This window comes from Falco peregrinus, chromosome 2 (assembly GCF_023634155.1).
Source record: "Falco peregrinus isolate bFalPer1 chromosome 2, bFalPer1.pri, whole genome shotgun sequence".
Taxonomy (NCBI): domain Eukaryota; kingdom Metazoa; phylum Chordata; class Aves; order Falconiformes; family Falconidae; genus Falco; species Falco peregrinus.
The window spans coordinates 6,835,518-6,854,983 of record NC_073722.1 but is presented as its reverse complement, the minus strand read 5'-3'; the positions used below and the strand labels follow the sequence as shown (position 1 = coordinate 6,854,983).

The 19,466-nt window shown below is 39.6% G+C and overlaps 2 long non-coding RNA genes across 3 annotated transcripts; both read left to right on the top strand.

Annotated features, from left to right (window-relative positions):
- The first annotated feature begins 208 nt into the window (after positions 1–208).
- LOC114012486 (uncharacterized) lies at positions 209–5,388 on the top strand. Of its 2 annotated transcripts, none has more exons than XR_003554955.2 (4): positions 209–682; positions 1,465–1,528; positions 3,231–3,360; positions 4,327–5,388. It is a non-coding gene; the product is annotated as an uncharacterized LOC114012486 (long non-coding RNA). The 2 variants fall into 2 exon arrangements; XR_008745900.1 differs by lacking the exon at positions 4,327–5,388 and adding an exon at positions 3,910–4,296.
- Positions 5,389–5,609: 221 nt separating this feature from the next.
- Positions 5,610–18,729, top strand: LOC129783921 (uncharacterized). Its single transcript, XR_008746030.1, has 3 exons — positions 5,610–5,690; positions 14,047–14,246; positions 18,283–18,729. It is a non-coding gene; the product is annotated as an uncharacterized LOC129783921 (long non-coding RNA).
- Positions 18,730–19,466: the final 737 nt, after the last annotated feature.

Here is a 19,466-nt window from a genome sequence, read left to right as displayed (position 1 = left end):
TCTTCCCAAGCCCGGCTGAGTGCACGTAGGGCACTGGCTTTATCATCTGGGGGAATCAATGTAGCATGCACATTGCCACCATTAAGTAGTTCAAGATCATGACTCAGAAACTCCATAATAAGTTACACTGTTCAAAAATCATGCAACTGTTAAGAATTTTTTTTTTTTTTGGGGGGGGGGGGAGGGGGAATTTTGTTTGCCCCTTTGCTGTGCTATTCTAGTCTTTGTTTTATTTTTTATTTTTTTCCTCTGCAGTCCCAAGGGTTAGAAATTTATTATTTATAAATAAATGAAAACTGAGTTTCCCACATCATATACAATTCTGAAAGCTGGACCTTAACACCACCGCCGAGATACTGGGAGACTCTAGGCTGGACCAGAAAAATTGGCAGCTCTCTGACATGTTCATCTGGATTGTTTATGTTTTCCCCACTGGGAGCAAGAGCTTTCTTTGAAGGCATTGCATCACTTCTCTCCGGGAGGAACATTTGGTGATGGGCAGCTTCTTGCAAAACTAGCCGGAGAGTTTTCAACAATACGTAGCAGGGCTAAGCTTTCCAACACCGCATCCAAACCTCCTGTACGGCAAGGAAAGAAAAGAATGGATGTAAACAGAAGTGGAAAAACAATGAGAAGAATGATTGCACAAACTCTTTTCATGTCTTGAAAAAGGTCCAGTCAGGTCTGGTCTGACTCACTGTTCTTGTTTGTAATCGTGTGCGTGGCATTTGACAGAAGGAAGGGGGCTGAGGGCTCAGTTCTGTATGCGGGCAATCTGAGAAATGCTAATGACTTCAATTTCTATAGATTAGTGTAGTGAGAATAGAAATTGTTCTGTAGCCCTTGCCTGCAGGGGCATAGAGGTTGTCCGCTTCAGGAAAGTCAACCCAAAGTAACTCCTGAAGTGTGCAGTGTTTTTAGGATCAATCTTCTTATGCATAACTAAAATGGGTTTTCATTTGATTCTGCTTTATTCAATGCATTCAGTCCAAGGGATAATCAGAGAGGTCTTGTATTTCCTAAGAGTCTAAGACCTAGAAGTGCGGAGACCTAGGAGATACTGAAAAAAAAAACGGTTTATGGGGTAAAAGAAAAAGAAGAAAGGAAAAAAGCTTATTTAATTTCAGAATAGTTCCTGGTATGCTTAGAGAGCTGAATGAAGATTTATGTTGGTCCCACTTGATCCAAACGAGTTGCCTCTCCTTAATAACAAAGCTTTCTTTGAGAATGTTTAATGCATATTGCTGCTGCCAGATACAACCTCCTACTTTTTCTGAGTTTTGAAATAGACTGGGCAATTCCTAAGCTTTCTTTGGCATGTGAAGATAATTCATGTGTTGGACTACAAACTGACTGCTCACCCAAAAGTGCAGGAGGCCCGGATGATATAGATTAGAAATAAACAAAAGGAACTGGAAAATTCTGTAGACGTAACATTTTAATAACATTGCTTCTGCATTGTAGGATGGAAAATATCTTGTGAAAAGGAATAGCCTGTGGAGGATTCTCTGCCCTCGACTATAAAAAGGTTAGTTTTCTTGTCCCCTTACACGTGTAGGCAGAAGATAACATAGAAAATGCTAATCCTAGTTGTAGCCTGCTGGGAGGGAATGAAAAAAGTGATACTTTAGTAATAGATCTGGGTAGTATACTCAAAGAGCAGTGGCACAGCAATGGCAGCAAATGCACAGGAGAGAGTGTTCAAGCTGCACTCTATCACACAGAAGCATCTCCAGAAAAAAACACACTCTGTCAGTTTGTTCCAAAACTCAGCATTCCTGCTGGAGTGTCAGGGGCTGCAGTGCCCCAGAAATACCCTTTAAAATCCCCAGACATAATTGCTGACCCTTGAAAATGTCATGCCAGCACTGATGTGAATGGAGGAGATTCCAGCAATATGCCTGTTTCCATGGAGTACGCCAAAGAACAATGGAACAGAAGACAAAACTTGGATGAAGATACCCCCAGGAAAGGTTTGTTTTTGTTTGAAAACTAAGACAAAATGTACATAAATGAATAAACTGAAACGGCTGTAAATAGCCTATGAAAACATGCTATAATAAAATTGTTTAGAATTCTTCTTCATTATCCCACTTCACATTTGAGAGGATGACTGAAAAGGAAGATCCCATGTTTTTTTAAGAAATCCACAGGCATTACAGCAAATGAGCGTGTTTTCCAGTTCAAATATTTTGAGTATTTTTTAATGTTTGTGCAGGCTCAAGATTTCTGAGCCCATATAATAATCTGTAAAAAATCCCACCATTTCTTGCTTTGCTGAGACTCACCACATGGCATACAGTTGAAAACACTTTGCTGTGGCATGTTTATTACATTGCAGAGTAGGCAGTACCTCTAGCCATATGTGGTTCCTTACAGCAACTGGGATGAGAGCAGATAAAATATGTCGTGCTTTCCCAAAGCAAATTGCATGGCTCTGTGGCTACCTGAAAGGAAAGACCACTTCCAGTTTAGCCACACAAACGTAATCTGCGTGTATTCTTAAATTTATGAGTGGCTACATTACTGTGCAATTAGCTTGGATTACCCGAATGTTGGATAAGAAGGGGAAAAAAAGCTTTACTTCTCATTATTTTTTCCCTCTGAGCGTATGTCTCCTTTACTCAGAGTTTCCTATACCTGATTCTTCAGTGTCTGTGACCACCAACAGAGTTTCCCCCACCCCTAGCAGTCTGGTTTAAATGCGTGTGCTGTATATTCTCGTGGTCCAGAGGGTTCTGGTAAAGACATTTATCTGTTGAATGACGTGCAGACTGCCAGATTCAACAGATGACAGCTTAAGCACAGCACTAGTGACCACCAATGGTGTGGGTTTTATTTCGGGTTCCTGCTCTTACTTTAAAAAAAATAAAATGTTGTTGTTATTGACTTTTTTCTCCCCACTTTTGCAAGCTGTTTCTTGTGAGCTCGTGAATCTTTCTGCTCTGTCCCATATTAAGGGCTGATCTTGATTCCACGTGCACTAATTTCGTGCTGCTCCTCCTCTTGCCTTCAGCAGTTGCTTGCGGTTTGTGCTCACATGAAATCAAAAGCAGGAGTTTGGGAGCAGATGTGAATAAACAGGCATGGGCACAAACACATGCCTTCTTGCTCCCTCCCTCTTGCTCACCTCCTGGCCATTTGCTAACCTCTGTTGCATTTAAGACACAGGGCTGTTCAGAAAACACACTGATCATGACTCCCTTTTGGTTTTCTCATCCTTTCTACAGGTGGAGATTTGCGGAAGGGGAAGGCAGATGCAGCAGGGGGACGCAGAAGAGGTAGGCTGGAAGGGCAGCCCTGGGTCACCCAGCCCGGACCCTCGGTAGCAGCAGCAGCCACGTCACGTAGGTGCAGTTGGTGAGTGTAACAAGCTGATAACTGCTTGGCAGCATCGTTCTCAGAAGAGTGCTGTCCTGTCCTGATGAAGTTGAATGCAGTCCAAGTTAACCTCTTTAGGGGTGGCACACTGTTCACGTGGGATGGCTTTGGAGACCCAGGAAATTAAAAAGTCAGGCGGATGCAAATGCGCATAGCGCAAATGCATCCTGCCACAATACTGCGTATCACCACAACAGTTCTTAACAGGGATTTTCTTAGCAAACAACATATGCAAAGATAATAACCTCCCTGCTGATACTGGCAGATATCCTCCTCCTTTCTGATGGACTCGGTTTCATTCACATGCACAACAGGGGGGGAAAGGATTATTTTAGCATACTTATTTTCTTTCCTGGTTCACATCATTCACTGAGTATGTACAAATAAGAGGGATGCCAAAATTGTTTACAAGAAGATCAGAGATTACTTGAGCCAAAAGTGTCAGTCCAAGTGCCCTCAAACTTTAGGGATTTCCTGATGTGGCTATGACTCCAAAAGCTGTGACTCAGCCCCATCTCTGCACTGCAGTGAACGTCAAAATTAATATTAAGGACAAAAGCCCATCCTAAGTTGTACTACGAGTTCCTGCTGAGCGCAGACATGAGGAACCACCCCGACTCCGTCAGCATAAAACTTTCAAGACACAGGTAATGTACGTCACAAATTTGAGCTGAGAATTTCACTTTTAAGTGTTTTTCCTTTGAAAATCTTACTAAGCTTCTATCTCCTTCCCCTCCCAGACCCTTCACCACCCACAAGCCAGTCACTTTGGTGGTCTTCAGAGGTCATCTGTTAGTCTTAGTATCATTCTAAAAGCGTAAGTGCTAAGCCAAAAAAATAACTTTAAACAGGTACTTAATATCAAAGATACAATTAACTTAATTAGAATGTAATTAGAATATAATTAGAAAGAATATTGACATCTATGTGTTTACTTCCCACTAGACACCTGAATCTTGACTACATATATAATAACAAAGAGATGCCTCCATAGAGATATGGAAATCTGACGTCTGAGGGAGGGAGCTCTGCCATAAAGCAATCAACAGGAGGTAGGTACATCATCAGCTCTGACACACCGGCGTGATCTAGGGATGCTTCTGTAAAACACTCAAGCCAGTGTCATCATCCAACATGAAGCGATGGATCAGGGAATATTGTAAAGACATTTCCAGTACTTCATGTTTCCCTTTTTGGTTTTTGTTTGTTTGGCTTTTTTTTTTTTTTTTTCCCTCAGATTATATGTTATATGTTGATTGAAACCACTGAGTAGATAGATGAGTGGTAAGGAAGAATTTTCAAATCAATCAAAGTAAAAGAAAAGGTTTTGGTGATTTCTTATTATAGTTATCCTCAGTTGCATAATGTTGTATTTTTTTAAAGTATTCTTGAGACTAATACTTTCCTGCTCATGGAGCTGAGACCTTCACCTATGCCCTTATCATCTCTGGCTTCGATGATGGTCACATTTTCTTCTCTGGCTTATCTAACGCTCATTCAAATACAGCTGCCATAGATGATCTTCCTTCCTTGCCACTACAGTTAGAATTACCCCTCCACTGAATCATCATTTGCAGTGCTAAAGGAGCTTGCTTCTTGTCCTCAGCTTCAAAAGATGAACTCACCTTCACCTTTTCTTGATTTTTTTTTTTTTTGTCATCTCTCAACCTGTTGCTCTTTGCTCTCATAACATCTTTGCTATGGAGATATGTCTGTAACATTTTGAGGTGTGTTTTTGTCCAACATTGTAGAGTGAGCATGCTATTGGAAACATTGTCTTTCAAGAACCTGAAAATCTGCTTTGTCCTTATTTGGGTCCATTCTCAAGACTTATGTCCTATGTCTCTAGGTATCTCCCTTTAAGAAGAGAAAATGATTTGTGATTGGGAATTCGTTTTTACACTTATTTTTAAAACATGAAATATGGTGTGATGATGGTCATGATATACATGTGTCTTAGATTGATTCCACAATATTATTACTGTTTATTGCTTCTGTCATCCTCGATTTCCCCTTCTGTTGCAGCTTTCACTTGTTGAAGCTTGTCTTAATTTCAGACCCAGATCCTACAACTTACACATCTGCTTACCTTTAGTCATCTGTGTATTCCCATTGATTCCTGTGAGAATACACACATACTTTAAATTAAGCACATGTGCAAGATTTTTGGAATTAAATCATGGGAAATAAAGTCTACGTGTTGTTATTTTTCTCAGCTTCAACAGCTAGCAGCTTCTGCAGGTGGTCAAACCTGAAGAGATTTAAAAAACATTGTAACTGAAGAAAAAATGACAGCCGGCATGAAATCGGTAAGATTTGAGTAAAGGTCTTGACAATATTAAGATGAAATTTTTTTATAGCAATCACAGTGGTGTGAGCTTTCATGGCAAGGCTTGTTCCAAGACAGTAGAGCTGGAAATGGCCCAACATTTTATTCTTTTTTTTTCTCGAGGCAATATTCAGATCATATACAGTTTTTCTGCTTTACATAAATTGGTGTTGTCAAAAGTGTGGGGCAGGAAGGATAGGGGAAATAGCACTTTCTAATTTTTGATGGGAAAAGATCCCCAGCGTAACTGGTGCTGGGTTGTTTGGCAATTGGAAAGGACTTTGTTTCCTGAAAAACAAACACCAAAAGGACAGCAGAAGTTTCTGAGAAAAAATCAGGTGGAAAATATCTGTACTGTGAAGATTGACTAAATTATTATATATTGTGTTTCTTATTTCTGTGTATTTTCTTCATATTTAAAATGTTACAACAAGGGCTGAAAACAACTCATATTTCAGTCTGCATTAAGTAGCATTATAATTGCACTTCAATTAAAAAGAAAAAAAAAGAGAATTTGCAAGTTATGGTATTTTAAATTACATGCCACATGATATTTAAGTTTTTTTAATTAATTTTAACCATTAAAATCATTACCTTTATTTGAAGAAACTCCACCCCCACCCCCACCCCTTGCCTTGGCTAATACAGGCTAGCAGTGTCAGAGTAAAATATGAGAGAAAATGAAAACTGTGGGAAGATCATGAAATGATAATTTAATTTTTATTTCACATTTCATTCTTCCAGAAGTGCCAGTTTCAAAAACATGGTCCAAGATGTGTGATAGTTAAATAAAATGTTTCATTCCTGCATACCTTAAACACCGGTCTTCAAATATTGTCATTCCCAAAAGACAGAAATTCTGGGCTACCACCGTCTGCAGGCCTGTGTCCAATGTTTGCGTTATTTACTCAGCTTGGAAAACCCCTCTGAAGGAGCAGGATCACAGGCAACTCAGATGATAGGGCCAGATGGGAGGATGGGAGGCTGAGCCCTGCACTTGGCTCATCCATCCCTTGCAGCTTTCCCCAGGTGACTGCTCGTTTGCTCAGCAGCCGGGCAAAGAGCCCCTGCAGCTCCAGGTCCCTGTTGGGAATAGAACCCCAAAAGACAGAGAGAGAGAGAGAGAGAGGAAGAGAAAAGCAGTGGGAGCAAAGAATGTAACCTAGTGTTTCCCATCATTGTCTCCCGACAAGAGCCCTTCAGTCTCAGTCTTCTGGCTGCACAGAAGTGTATGAAGTGATCTCAGCCTTGGAAATCAGTAAATTAGATAAGCTAATTAATTTCTCTGCTTGCTTAGAATTATTTTTGCTGATGTGTGATTTTCTGGTTTTATTCTTATAATCTGTTGGTAACTTAATTCTTTTATGCTTTACAAAAAATGTTTCTTCCTTGTCTACCTTTGAGCTGTTAGTATAAAGTAACTGCGTGTATGAAAGGAGCACAGAAGCCCACAGGGGTGAATGCACTGGAGACCCAGAGCCACAGTTTTTTCAAATTTCTGCCTTCTGATCTCTGACATCTTGCAGGCAGGGCAACAGTGATTAGCATGATCTATTCCCCCTTCAGAGAATATGTATATCTGCCGTACAATAGCGCACATTTTTTTCATTATTCTATGAATATGACACTATCTGCAAACCATCCTTGTTGTCTCTGACATGTGCTAAATATTGACAGAGAAACAAAAAAATATGCACGCTGAAACAAGCTGACCTATAGTACAAGAAGAGTAAATAAGTTAATGTCCTTGGAGATCTCTTTTAGTATTACTAATTGTTTTTTAAACACCACAAGTCTCTTCTCAGTTGAAAGTGACATGTGCTTGTCCCAAACGGTAAATTTCTAAGAAGGTAGAGCAGGCTGGCTGTGTTGTTAGTAGCTCTGGTTTTACTGGAGCTGATGAGTTTTGGAGTGCTTCTACCCCACAGCACTCACCTATATCATGTACCCGGGGAGAGCAGTTACTTGACTACGTACAGAGGTATTAGGTAGTACCTGAGAGTATTCAGCTGGTTTGGACCGTGTCTGGAGTCTACCTCTTCATAAAACTAATCCATATCAAGGCCCAAGACTCTTCCTCTGTTGCTTATCCAGAAACAGTCCATGAGTCAAGAAGTTGAGAACAACCAAGAGTACGACAGTGCAGGTAAAAGGGCACGTGATACACACGGAGGCTGTATGGGAAATAGTTGTGGGAATTGTAAGGCTTGACAGAAAAAACCCGCCTTGCCCCAAGTTAGGAGTGCTTGGGAGGCTTACTTAACCTTCACCCTAGCCATTTGCACACAATTTTATGTTATTATTTCAACATTGAACTGAAATTCCAATTTGCCATAGCAACCCAGGCTTCAAATGGGGCATACGTTGCTTTCCAAAATTACAGCACCTCCTTAAAAAGGAGTGCTCTGTGTATTCTGAACTCTTGCAAAATGTTAGTAACAAAACATGACTTTAATAAACAACACATTTTTTCCCAATTTTTAGAGTACATTTAATAAGGAGAGTGCATTTGTGAAAAAAATCATATATATTTATAAATATATAGATAAATAAAATGAGCTATTTCAGCTTAATTCATTTTTGAGAAAATAGTAAGATAGGGGACATATGTCTGGCAATGGTAAGACCAAGGCCCTGTGGGACATTTGCATGTTGTGGGTGAGGGTTTCTGTGCCACTGCACGGTTGTTTCACTGTAAGAAAAACAAAATAGTGACAGGTCATGCATTCATTCATGCATTTTACTCTTTCCACTTAATCAGTCCTTTTGCCAGAAAAATAATGGAGCATCCAGCAGATGACATAACTGTACATAAATAAATATTTATTCAAATCCCCTACTTGCAGTCACTTCCCACTAACAAAATACCAGAGTCAGCTGGCTTTCTGGAAAGCAGAATGTATCCAAAAGTTTTGCTAGGTTATGCAGAATTATGCTCGTTTAACTGAGCCTTTGAAAGTCTCATATGGTTGTAAATGTGTATGTGTACCTGTGTGTGTATTCATATTATGTGACACAAAACAGCGGACTTGCACATCCATTTAATTTTTTTCCTGTTATTCTCAGGTAGACATTACTAACAAGACTTATCCTAAGCATAAGTACACATAGGGGTTTCTATGGTGGACATCAATTTTATGTAACTGATGGGGCTTTTTTTAAGCAGAGTTTGAAGAGATTCAGCCATGTGTATGTTTCTTTGGCATGAGAAAAGAGCTATTAGAAAAAGGACCAGCCTTCTCACCCTCTGTGCAGATTATTTCTTGTGTTTAAAGTGACAATGAAAGTAAGGCAAATCACAGCTCTTTGTTCCTATCTTCAAAAGCAATTCAAGAACCCGAGCCCTGTAGAGAGCAAGTACTACAAGGGGGGGAGATAATCCATGTCCCTCCAAACGCTTGTAGAGATGTTTGGGAATCTGTTTTCAATAGGAGATAAATGGGAGCCTCTTCTGCACCTAACTGAAGAAGAAGCCCCAGGCCTCTGAATTTTGGAATTGCTACATTACCATAAGCTTTCTTTCACAATGCAGGCCAGAGTAAGGATAGAGGAAACCTGGGGCACACTGGCTGCCAGATTTACTTCTGCGCATCTCTAGTATTCGAGCTAGTAGTCTAGACTTAGGAGAAACATAGCTTCAGAGCTCAAAAGGCCAGTGGTGGGACCTATTTTGGACCTGCTTCTTGATGTGATGCAAGTTGCACCAGAAGCCTTTACTGGCAATGGGAGATGCCTGGAAACGGGGCTCAGAAGAGCTAATTCCTATTCCTTAACTGGGCACAGTTAACCTATGGTGGACACACCAGCCCTGCTGGGTATCCACAGAGTCTCAGTCTGGCTGGTTCAACTCATTAACTTTCAGAGTTTCTGTTCATTGTAAACAGAGACCTGGGAATCTGGGCACAGCATTTTTGAAGATACTCTTGTCTTTTTCCGCTTTATTGCTAGTTTTCTCTTTCAGGATGTTACAATATAGCATTAGAACATGCTTCAGCCTCAAATATCAGCTTCACATTAGCAATTCACGCTATTAACTGAAAATTTCACAGGACAAAAGCACATCCTATGGACTGGCTTAATTCCAGTATCCTTATTCTAGATTCTTGTAAGTTAATGAAAACCACAGCAGGTTTGAATTTTGTTTTCCTTTTTAATCTAAAGATATTATTTGTTTTGGCTTAAAGAGAATTGTGAGAAATACCAATATACTTAAAGAGAACACATTTAAGTGCTTTTTGAGGACAGCAAATGAACCTTAGCAGTGAGTTCCTGCTGTATGTGAGCCTCTAAAATTGCAATGTACAAGTCCTTGACTGGGATGTAAGTATAGGAGTGTAAAATTAGTTACATGTCCAAATGTGTGTAATCCAAGATGATATCCAGTCAAAAATGTCTAATGCATAAGGAAAAAATTATTCTCAAAATTTAAAGAAACCAGTTTATACTCACATCCAAGATTTCTAGTGACATCACACACCATGAAACAATACAATCTAATAAAGCTTGTTCACTTCAACAGAAGTTTTAAAGTACATTCATAAAGACCCTCCCTCATCACTGCTGCCTGACTTCAGCCTTGAAATCCTAAATCTGACAGTCATTCACTTCTTTTCTACTTCTCTTTCTAGCACACAGAACAACATCTCTGCTTTCCTTCTTAATCTGCACCCACAGCGTGCATCAGCCAAACCAACGCTCTGAAATATTTTAGGTAGAGCATTCCCCACAGTCACTGGGAAATACCAGAAACTGATGCAAGTCCTGATGTAAGTTTTCAATAAAATCACGAAATTAGATCCTAGCTAGCTAGGAACAGTGCACATTTGATTTCAGAGTTCTATAATGACATGGCTACAGGCAGTATAATTTCATAGTTCTCAGAATATGTGAAACTCAGAAGCTACTCAAAAACATAAACTGCAACTCCTGGAGGTAAAGTGAAATATCTATTAGTTGTACCTATCAAAGTCTGTCTTCTCTAAAAGAATATACATTACAGAGAGATACTTCTGATACCTGACATATGGTCTTCTTTCAGTGCTGTGTAAGTATTAAAAGAAAAGTTCCATTCCCAACCTTATGCAAAGGCAGAGTCTTTTTTGGCCTTGGTCTTTACAGAGTAAATTCATTACTTTGAATCATGGTTTTATGAATGCTAAAAGTTAGGACTGAAGCCCATAATGCCTTGTTGCACTATTTGGAAAAATTTGCTTGTCTGTACTTCAAGCTCCTTGGGACAAAGTCTGTCTTTCCAGCAGTTTCAGACTGTGTATAAGACAATAGAAACAACGCTGGAATATAATAAATGCTTAACAATATTAACAGTGCCAGTGGATTCAGTTCTGGTCCATGTAATTGCAAAGTGTGTCCAGATGCTGCAATGATGCATACCTTGTAAATGCATATAATGACAAACAGATAATAAAGGTTGAATTAAACAAGTCAATGGCTTTGGCCTTGTTGCTGGCTGGCAGTTAGGGAGCATATGTGAAATAAACCATCGCCACACTTAACACTGATTGGCACTCTACCATCTCCAAGGAGATCCAAGATGTTGACTCTCTCACTTCTAAGAATGTTCCCTCTGGGACAGGATTCAAAGCATTGACAGGTTGGTGCAGTAAAGCCTTAATGTGTAATGCCCAAACTTTTTATGATTTGCAATTAATTTCAACTTTGGGAGCCGTCAGTTCAACCCTTTTTCCAAAACATAAAGAAGAAGTGCTCTTAAAACCATTTTCCTCACAAAATAATTGCAGAAGGATGGTCACAAAACTCAGACATAGCTTTATTAGGTACCTAAAAGGAGATATAGGCCTTCCTTCTAATTCATCATCAAAGTGTTTATTTATCTCATGCTGTCCCACGTCTCGGGCACTACACAGACTATCCTCTAAGCTCCGTAGTACACCCACCTTGTAAAAAGCTGTCTAACTCTATTCAATTATATAGAATAGTTTAATCTAAAACAACAGCGAGCAGGGTAACTGTAGGGTAGCCTGGGTAAAAACAATCTTGGCTGTTCCAAAAGATTTCCCATCTGTTTCCTAACTCTCCATAATTCAATTCTCCTCTGTAAGAACATTTGTCTGTTACTTAGCCTGAAACGATAGATCACAGGGTTTTCACAAAGGTGTATCGATACCTACCTAATGTTGAAGATGAACACGGGTGCTTCATGAAAATGGGATGCACTTGATAACATACTTTATTGATGTTTCTCTGGAGGTCAAAGGGTTCTGTGATGGAAGGTAACGACAAATCAGGGTATTAGCAGTAGTAACTTGGCAGTATTCCCCATTTTCCTGTTTTCTTTGAATTACAGTACATGCAGGTCTATTTGAAATGAAAAGTAAGGGCACTCCTGGTACAGGGATGTGCCTTTCTACTAGGACTGGGCATTGATGGGTAGGGGTCTTTTGCAATGAAAGGAGTTAGAAGACAGCTGAACGAAACCTGAGACAAAAAAGCAAGTTCTTTGTGCTAAATGATTAAGACAGGCACTTTGCCAAAGCACATGTGCATGGAAGCATGCTACTTATTTGGGTGAAGAAATCCTCAAAGTTCCACTTCTTGCACAATGACAGATCAGCTCTGAGCCATCACTTATCCCCAGTGATGTGCCCAGGACCACTGCTGTCAAACGCACAGCAAAGCCTGCTGCCCACCAGGCCCATTTGAGGATCTGGACTCTGCTTTCTCCCGGAACTACATTTTTGAACACGTGTGACACAATAGACTGCATTATAATGAGCGCAGAGTTGAAAACTTGGCACCAGTGCCTGCTCTTTTTCCAAAGTCAAGTGTAAAGTCTTAGGGCCCTATTAATGAAAAATCAATCCCATGGCTGGATCACAGAAAAAGGAGGGCCTCAAATTATGAGCAGGATCTGTTATAAAAGCCATGTGTTCATGTAAAAATATGATGGAATATGGGCACAGAAAGTTGCATGTGGATTTCACTAGATGCACAGGGATTCTTGGTATGCACGTAAATTTATATGTTATACTTAGAGACACAATGCAAAGGGTCAGGAGGCTGTAAATATGTTTCCTTGCTGCATAAAGTAGGGTGATAAACAATGACATGTCAAAATCCCTGAAAATCAAGGTGGAGGCCAAACTACAGCTTGAAGTAGGACAGCCAAAACCAACTGTTCGTGCATGGATGGTAGAGCTGAAGAACTCAGCAAATCGTGAAAGATAAACCACATGACATCTAGCTAAGATTTGCTTTTCTTTGCCCTGCCTAATATTGTTGTTTCTAAAGAATTAAACCAATTACTCTTGTTTGATATATCAACCATGCTCCCTGAGCAATCTGGGCACCTGTTAGTAGCTTATACCTATCAGACTATTTGACGTAAGCTGTGGGAGTAGTTAACACCTGTTATTTTTACAAAGACAGTTTAGCAGTTCTAAAACATAAATGCATACTAGGAGCATGTTATTGTTCTCAGCAAAAATAGCTCTTTTGCCAATGGTCTCAGCAAGTTAACATACTTTTATTTCTTTGTACTGTTTTAATCAAAAAGTTCAGAAAAAGATAAGACAGAAGAATTTTCCATCAGAAAATATTGCTGTATTAATATCTTTAGCTTTAGCCAACTTACGCAAAGCAGACTACTCTCCTTTTTGTAATATATTAAATTTCCCATACATCTCTGCTCCTTCTCTCATGGACAACCTTGATTACAATGAAGTATTTTACCTTTTTTTTTTTTTTTATAGCAAGGCAGACTGGGTTCATGGTGCTCACTTTTTGCAAGATATACTTGCAGCCTAACCTGCTTCACTCCCTTTCTCTCACAGCTGCATGTGTGCAGTCTTTGCCTACTGTTAATCCCCAGTGTGATGGGCTTTGTGAAAAAAACAATGCAGAAGTCATGAGAGGACTCTCTGGGAAGGAGATTTGAGGCTACTTTTGTAAGGCTGCTTTCAGAAGAGTCTTTTCTCCTTAGCATATGCATCGTCCTACTGTCAGGAAAGGCATGGAGAGGAGTGAGGCCAGAGCATATGGTCATTTGGCGGTTCTGGATAAGAGCTTTGTTCTTCAGACTACTTGAATTTGCCATAATTTATGCCATCTGAAAGCTTCTAAATTATGTCTAAAGCAACTCCATCCTCTTTGGTATGGATTCTCATTAAAAAGCATGAAACATGAGCCATTGTGACTGAAAACTAGTCTTTCGCATTGTCCTGGTGAGTGAGTGGCTGCATGGTACTTAAATGCTGGCTGGAGTTAAACCACAACGCTCACCAACACGAAAACCTCACTCTATACATGATATATATTCTATACATGAAACAATGTGGCAGCAGCTTTGTTTTTTGCAGTGTAAGCATGGCATGGCAACCGGAGGAAGCGTTAAGCCACCTGATTCAAGCAAGGCCATCCAGGATCTACACAGAACGTTGTTGATGCTGCCTAGATTTTACATGTGACTACAAGGATGAATTTCACCTCCAGACGCAGAGCTTCACATCACATCATGACGGAAATGCAGCCTACCTGCACTGCCAGTCAAAGACTGCTGGTAAGGACCGCTTTAATGCTATAGAATTAGTTGTGTCAAAGTGCAACGGCCTTCACCAAGAGAAGATGGGAACTCAAGAATTTTTGCTTAGATTCTACTTTCATACTACTGGGGTCTCCAGGCAGAATGTGGGCAGGGGGGTCTTGGGACCTTAAAAACGGAGGGGAGTAGAAACAGTTGTCATATGCATTGGCTTCTATATACTTTGAGAGGTCATTAAGTGGTCTATTAATTGCTGGGAGTGAAAAACTAACGGTCTGTTTGTATAGTCAACAAAGAGGAGGAAAATAAACACCACCAAAGCTGTAAATATGTCATAAAAAGTTCAAAAATGTATGTTTCCAGGGGAAGAGAAGGTTTCATTACAATTATGACTTCATCTCTGGAAAAGAATTCAGTTGGAGCACAGGTGGTTGTCATAAAAACTGTGTATATTAGGAAAAATCACAGTGTTGTCTGTTGCGAAGTAGGAATAATTCTGTCCAGTACCTTCTAAGCATCCCAACTGGCAGGTTTTATTTAATAAACTGGGGTAATAAATACACTGCATAACCACATGGTGTATGTGTAATATTACTATACATGTATAAAATGCTGTAAACATAAGGGGGTTTTTTAGTATCCTCTATGAAAAATCCCCTCCATCCTCTGAAAAAGTTTATCATTGTAAAGACAAGATATATTACAATTAATGTGCACAGACTGACATAAAGTCTGATTCTGCAAGATGTTGCAGAGCTTTCTCTCTTACTGCTATCACTAGGACTACGAATTCCTTGAAATACTTGCTTAAAGCATTTTGCAGGAGGTAAGTGTTCCTTACATCCTTAACATGAGTCTGTATTTACATGGACAGATGGCTCAGACAACATTGCTAATGCTGTTTGGGATTGATGTGGGACAGCAGGATAGACGAGTTCCCTTTATATATCACCCAGCTAGAAAAAAAACATAAACTCATTAAAAGGCTCTCTCTGTCCCATCTTGCATAGGAGATAAAAGTGAGGAGGAGATGACATGTGGGTTTTCTACTAAGTGCAGTTGCAGACTGGCTGGAAAATGACTGCTCTTGCATGTGCATTAAAGAATACATGTACAGCTATGTAATTTTTTCCCTTAGCTACTAGGTAGGTGTTAACAAAACAGCTGAACAATTTATGAAATTGATTTTGTCCATTTTTAGTTTTCCCATCCACAGGGTCTGCACATTCTGTTCTGTAAGCTGTAGATGTTTTAGCTGTGACTCTCAGTACAACATACACTTCTGTTCTGAAAACCAAATATTTTGTACTATTGTTGCCAAGAGGTCTTAAGTAGAAAACAAAACAAAACAAAAACATGAACTGTGATAAAAAAACAACAACAACAACAAGACAAATGAGCACTCTTCTCTTGCCATCTTGCAAAACAAAATCCTTCAGGCATGACTTATTAGTAAAACCAGCTATGGACAGTTAATAGGGTACATCTGGATCTAATGAACAAATGCACAGCCAAAATCAATTATTTTTTTTCACAGGGTTTAAGTGAAGTAACTCATCTGTACTTTAACAAAAGCCTTTATTTCCACATGAAGAGGTGGGCAGCCATTCAATCAGACATGATTGAAATTGTTTCAGTCAGTTAAATTGCCCAATATTTTCACGTTACCTTGAAAATAGAGGAGAGCACATGCATGCCATTTTGACATAAGAAAACGTATGTTTTTACCTATGTTTAATATATATAAATTTGTATACAAATATTTATGAATCTATTATAAACAGAGAAGGTAATACACTTCCATTAACATGAAACATCACAATGAATTAGGCTCATAAATAGGAGAAATTGTAGGTGGAACAAAAAGGCTGGGTTATTCTTTACTCAGCTCTATAGCCTTCTTGGCAGAAAAGCTCATTTTGACAGCAGATGCTCCTGTCTACTATAACAGAATTTCTGTTCAAGTTTCTGAGTGGGTGATCACTGCTTTCAGCTGGCAGCAAGGATTTTTAGCAATGCCTCCCATCATTAATTGCCCAGATTTTGTTCCATGCACATCAGTAGAAATGGGAGGACACATGCTTAAAGAAAAAGCTCAGTAAGAATTTCTCTCTGGCATGTATACAATATACAATATTTCAGTACCTCTGAGCCATGCAAGAAGGCTCACCAAAGTCAATAGAACTACTGACATGTTTAAAGTAAACACGTGTGATGGTTGGTAGAACTGGAGTTTGTGAATTTAAATCTGTTTAACAGTGGCTTAACTCTTAATATCATAGAGCTACCAGGCTGATTTGCTTTTACTCTTTTTTTTTTTTTTTTTTTTTGGAAACATACCACAATTCTTTTAAAGGAGTTTTTGAATTAGTCTAGCATCACTGCTAAGCAGCACAACAGAATATCAGGCACTGTTGTAAATTTTTTCCAATTAATTTAGAATTTGCAGTTAAATTTAGGTGACAATTTAATATATGAATAATTCATGAGCCATCAAACAGCAAAATTTCAGTGGAAGGGGTTGGTTTTTTTTAAAAAAAAGTGTGTTTCAAACTATGCTAAACATTGACAGGATTTTTAGCAAGTGGCTGAAGGAAAGCTGAGTAATAGCAAATAAAGCATCTTTAGCTGATGGATTGTTTAAATCATCAAATAACAGCTGATGACTTCTTCATATTCAGGTAATCTTTACTGACACTGTTACAGTCTCATGCTCTTCTTAGTTTCTGAAAATCTCTTACAACAGGGGACCATTGATGTCTGAAGGAGGTGGACCTAGTCAGTATTTTTTTCTTGATCTGGAACTTAAACTGAGATATTTTTTCCATGCAAGCAATTTAATTAGAACTTGCAACTCTACAGAAAAACAAATCTTCCCTAAGACATGTTTGTGCCGATAATTGGCATGTCTCCTCTTACACATGATTCACTTTCTATAAAGAACAAATAGGTTAAAAAAAACCCTCATGAAGAGAAAAAATACTATCATCCTTTTAATTTAGCTTCCACAAGTCATAAGGCAATTAGATATGACAACAATGGAAACTGAAAAAAAATGACATAATAATGAGGCATTTATATCCAACATATACATAAAAAGCTAAATGGGCTAAATATTGTCTTAACCGCCTGTATTATTTCTAAAAGTTGCCCAGAGTGGCACACAAGACCAAGAATTACTCATTGTCTAGTAAGGGGAATTCTGCATGCCTCCAGCTGGCCCTTCTTTGTGAGTAACTAAAAAGAATCATATTTGGGTACTATATCTTGTTTTGCCCATAATTTGTCTGATCTTGGCTAATGCCCAATGGCTATTTTTTATATGCAGTTTTTATGCTGTATTGGAAAGGCTTGCAGTCTAGCCTTCCATGCTACCAAACAGAAAACTGTAAAGGTACGAGCAGGGTCTAAGAGGAGCTACTACCATTCAGATGGTTGGAGAAGTCTTCCTTGTTCCCAAAATAATATTTGACACCATTTCCTGAAGTTATATTTTCCTTCCTTTATCATATATCTTAGATACTGAGATACCAAAAAAAAAAAAAAAAAAAAAAAGGTGTATGAAATATCAGATTCATTTCCTATTTGAAGTCCGGAAACACTGCAATAGGTAGAATAGGTTAACTGCTTCCAGCCACTGCTTAGGGATCCAACGATCATAAGGTGCTCTCATGAAAGCTGATTTATAGTGAATGCACAAAATTATGTATCTTACAATTACAATGCTTTATAGTCGTGACTTTTTTTAACAACCAAGGACTCCTATTTGTTGGGGGTGGGGGGGTGTCCCCCCATTTTTTTTGAAAAAGCAGCATTGACATCATTTGCAGCTTTGACGGCTTCGAAGGACTAAATTAAGAATGGCAGGCATTTTAGTGGGGGCTCAGCTAATTGTATATCTGGAGATGTAATGAAGCTCTGAAATATTTCTTCCCCCTGGGAGGTGAGTGCTGGCTATTACAATAGCTTACTTCTTTCACACTTGACAGTTGAAGGGCTTTTTTAAATAATGGCAGGAAGTCCAGAGCTTTTCTCTGTACTCCTTTCCTTTCAGTATGCCGGATGCCCTGGCACCACAGAGCCTTTGAAACCTTCTCATGTTTCTTCAACACCTGATGGTGATTGTTCAACTGGAGATTTACAGCTGACCTGAAACTTAAAGCTTTCAAATAGCTGAAGTTACAGGAGCTTGAAACGGTGATGGATTCACCAGAGCGATAGTGTTATCATCATCTGATGGCTGCTGAACAGTGAAATGAGATGGTAATTTCTGCATTCCAGCCCTTAAACGTTCCTACCACCAAAAACACCAACACAACTCAAAGAAAAAGCTATTTAGAGTCCTTATCTTCCGGACACATTTGCATATGTTTGAGCTCTAACCACATCAGTAACATACCAGCTTTAATGGAATATCTCCTGTGATAGTTTATCAAATGTGTAAGAACTTGCAGGATGAAGGCCTCAGTTATCTCCAAGAAAAGAGACTTCCTGCCCCCTGCTCTTGGAGACCATCCCATCCTGTCAAGGCTGAGAGGAACTGATGAGGCCAGATGGTGTGTGTGTGGGGAGGAAGCTACTCTTTCAAATGTCTGTGGCCTGGGCAAGTTTTCTTTACGGAACGGCAGAATCACAAAGTGGCTGAGGTGGACAGGCACCACTGGAGTTTGCCTAGTCCAACCCCCCTGCTCAAGCAGGATCAGCTATAGTAGGTTGCTTGGGACCCTGTCCAGTTGGGTTTTTAATATCTCCAAGGACGGAGACCATACTATCTCACTGGAAAACCTGTGCCACTGTTTGATCCCCCTCACAGAAAAAAAAGGGTTTTTTTCTTATGTTCAGAGGGAACCTCCTATGTTTCACTTTGTGCTGATTGCCTCTTGACCTGTCACTGGGCACCAGCAAGAAGAATTTGGGTCTATCTTCTTAACTCCATTAGATATTTATTGATGAGATTCCCTGAATCTCTTCTCCTCCAGGCTGATCAGTCTCAGCTCTCCCAGCCTCTCATGGGGAAGATGCTCCAGTCCCTTTCTCATCTCTGTGGCCCTGTGTGGGACTTGCTGCAGTATGTCCTTCTTTCTCCTGCACCGGGGAGCCCAGCAGTGGACCCTGCACTCCCATGTGTCTCAGTAGGACCGAACAGAAGGTAACGTTCAACCTCCCCTTGACCTATTGGCAATGCTTTGCCTAATTCGGCCCAGGGAGTTGCTGGCCGCCTTTGCAGTGAGGGCGCAT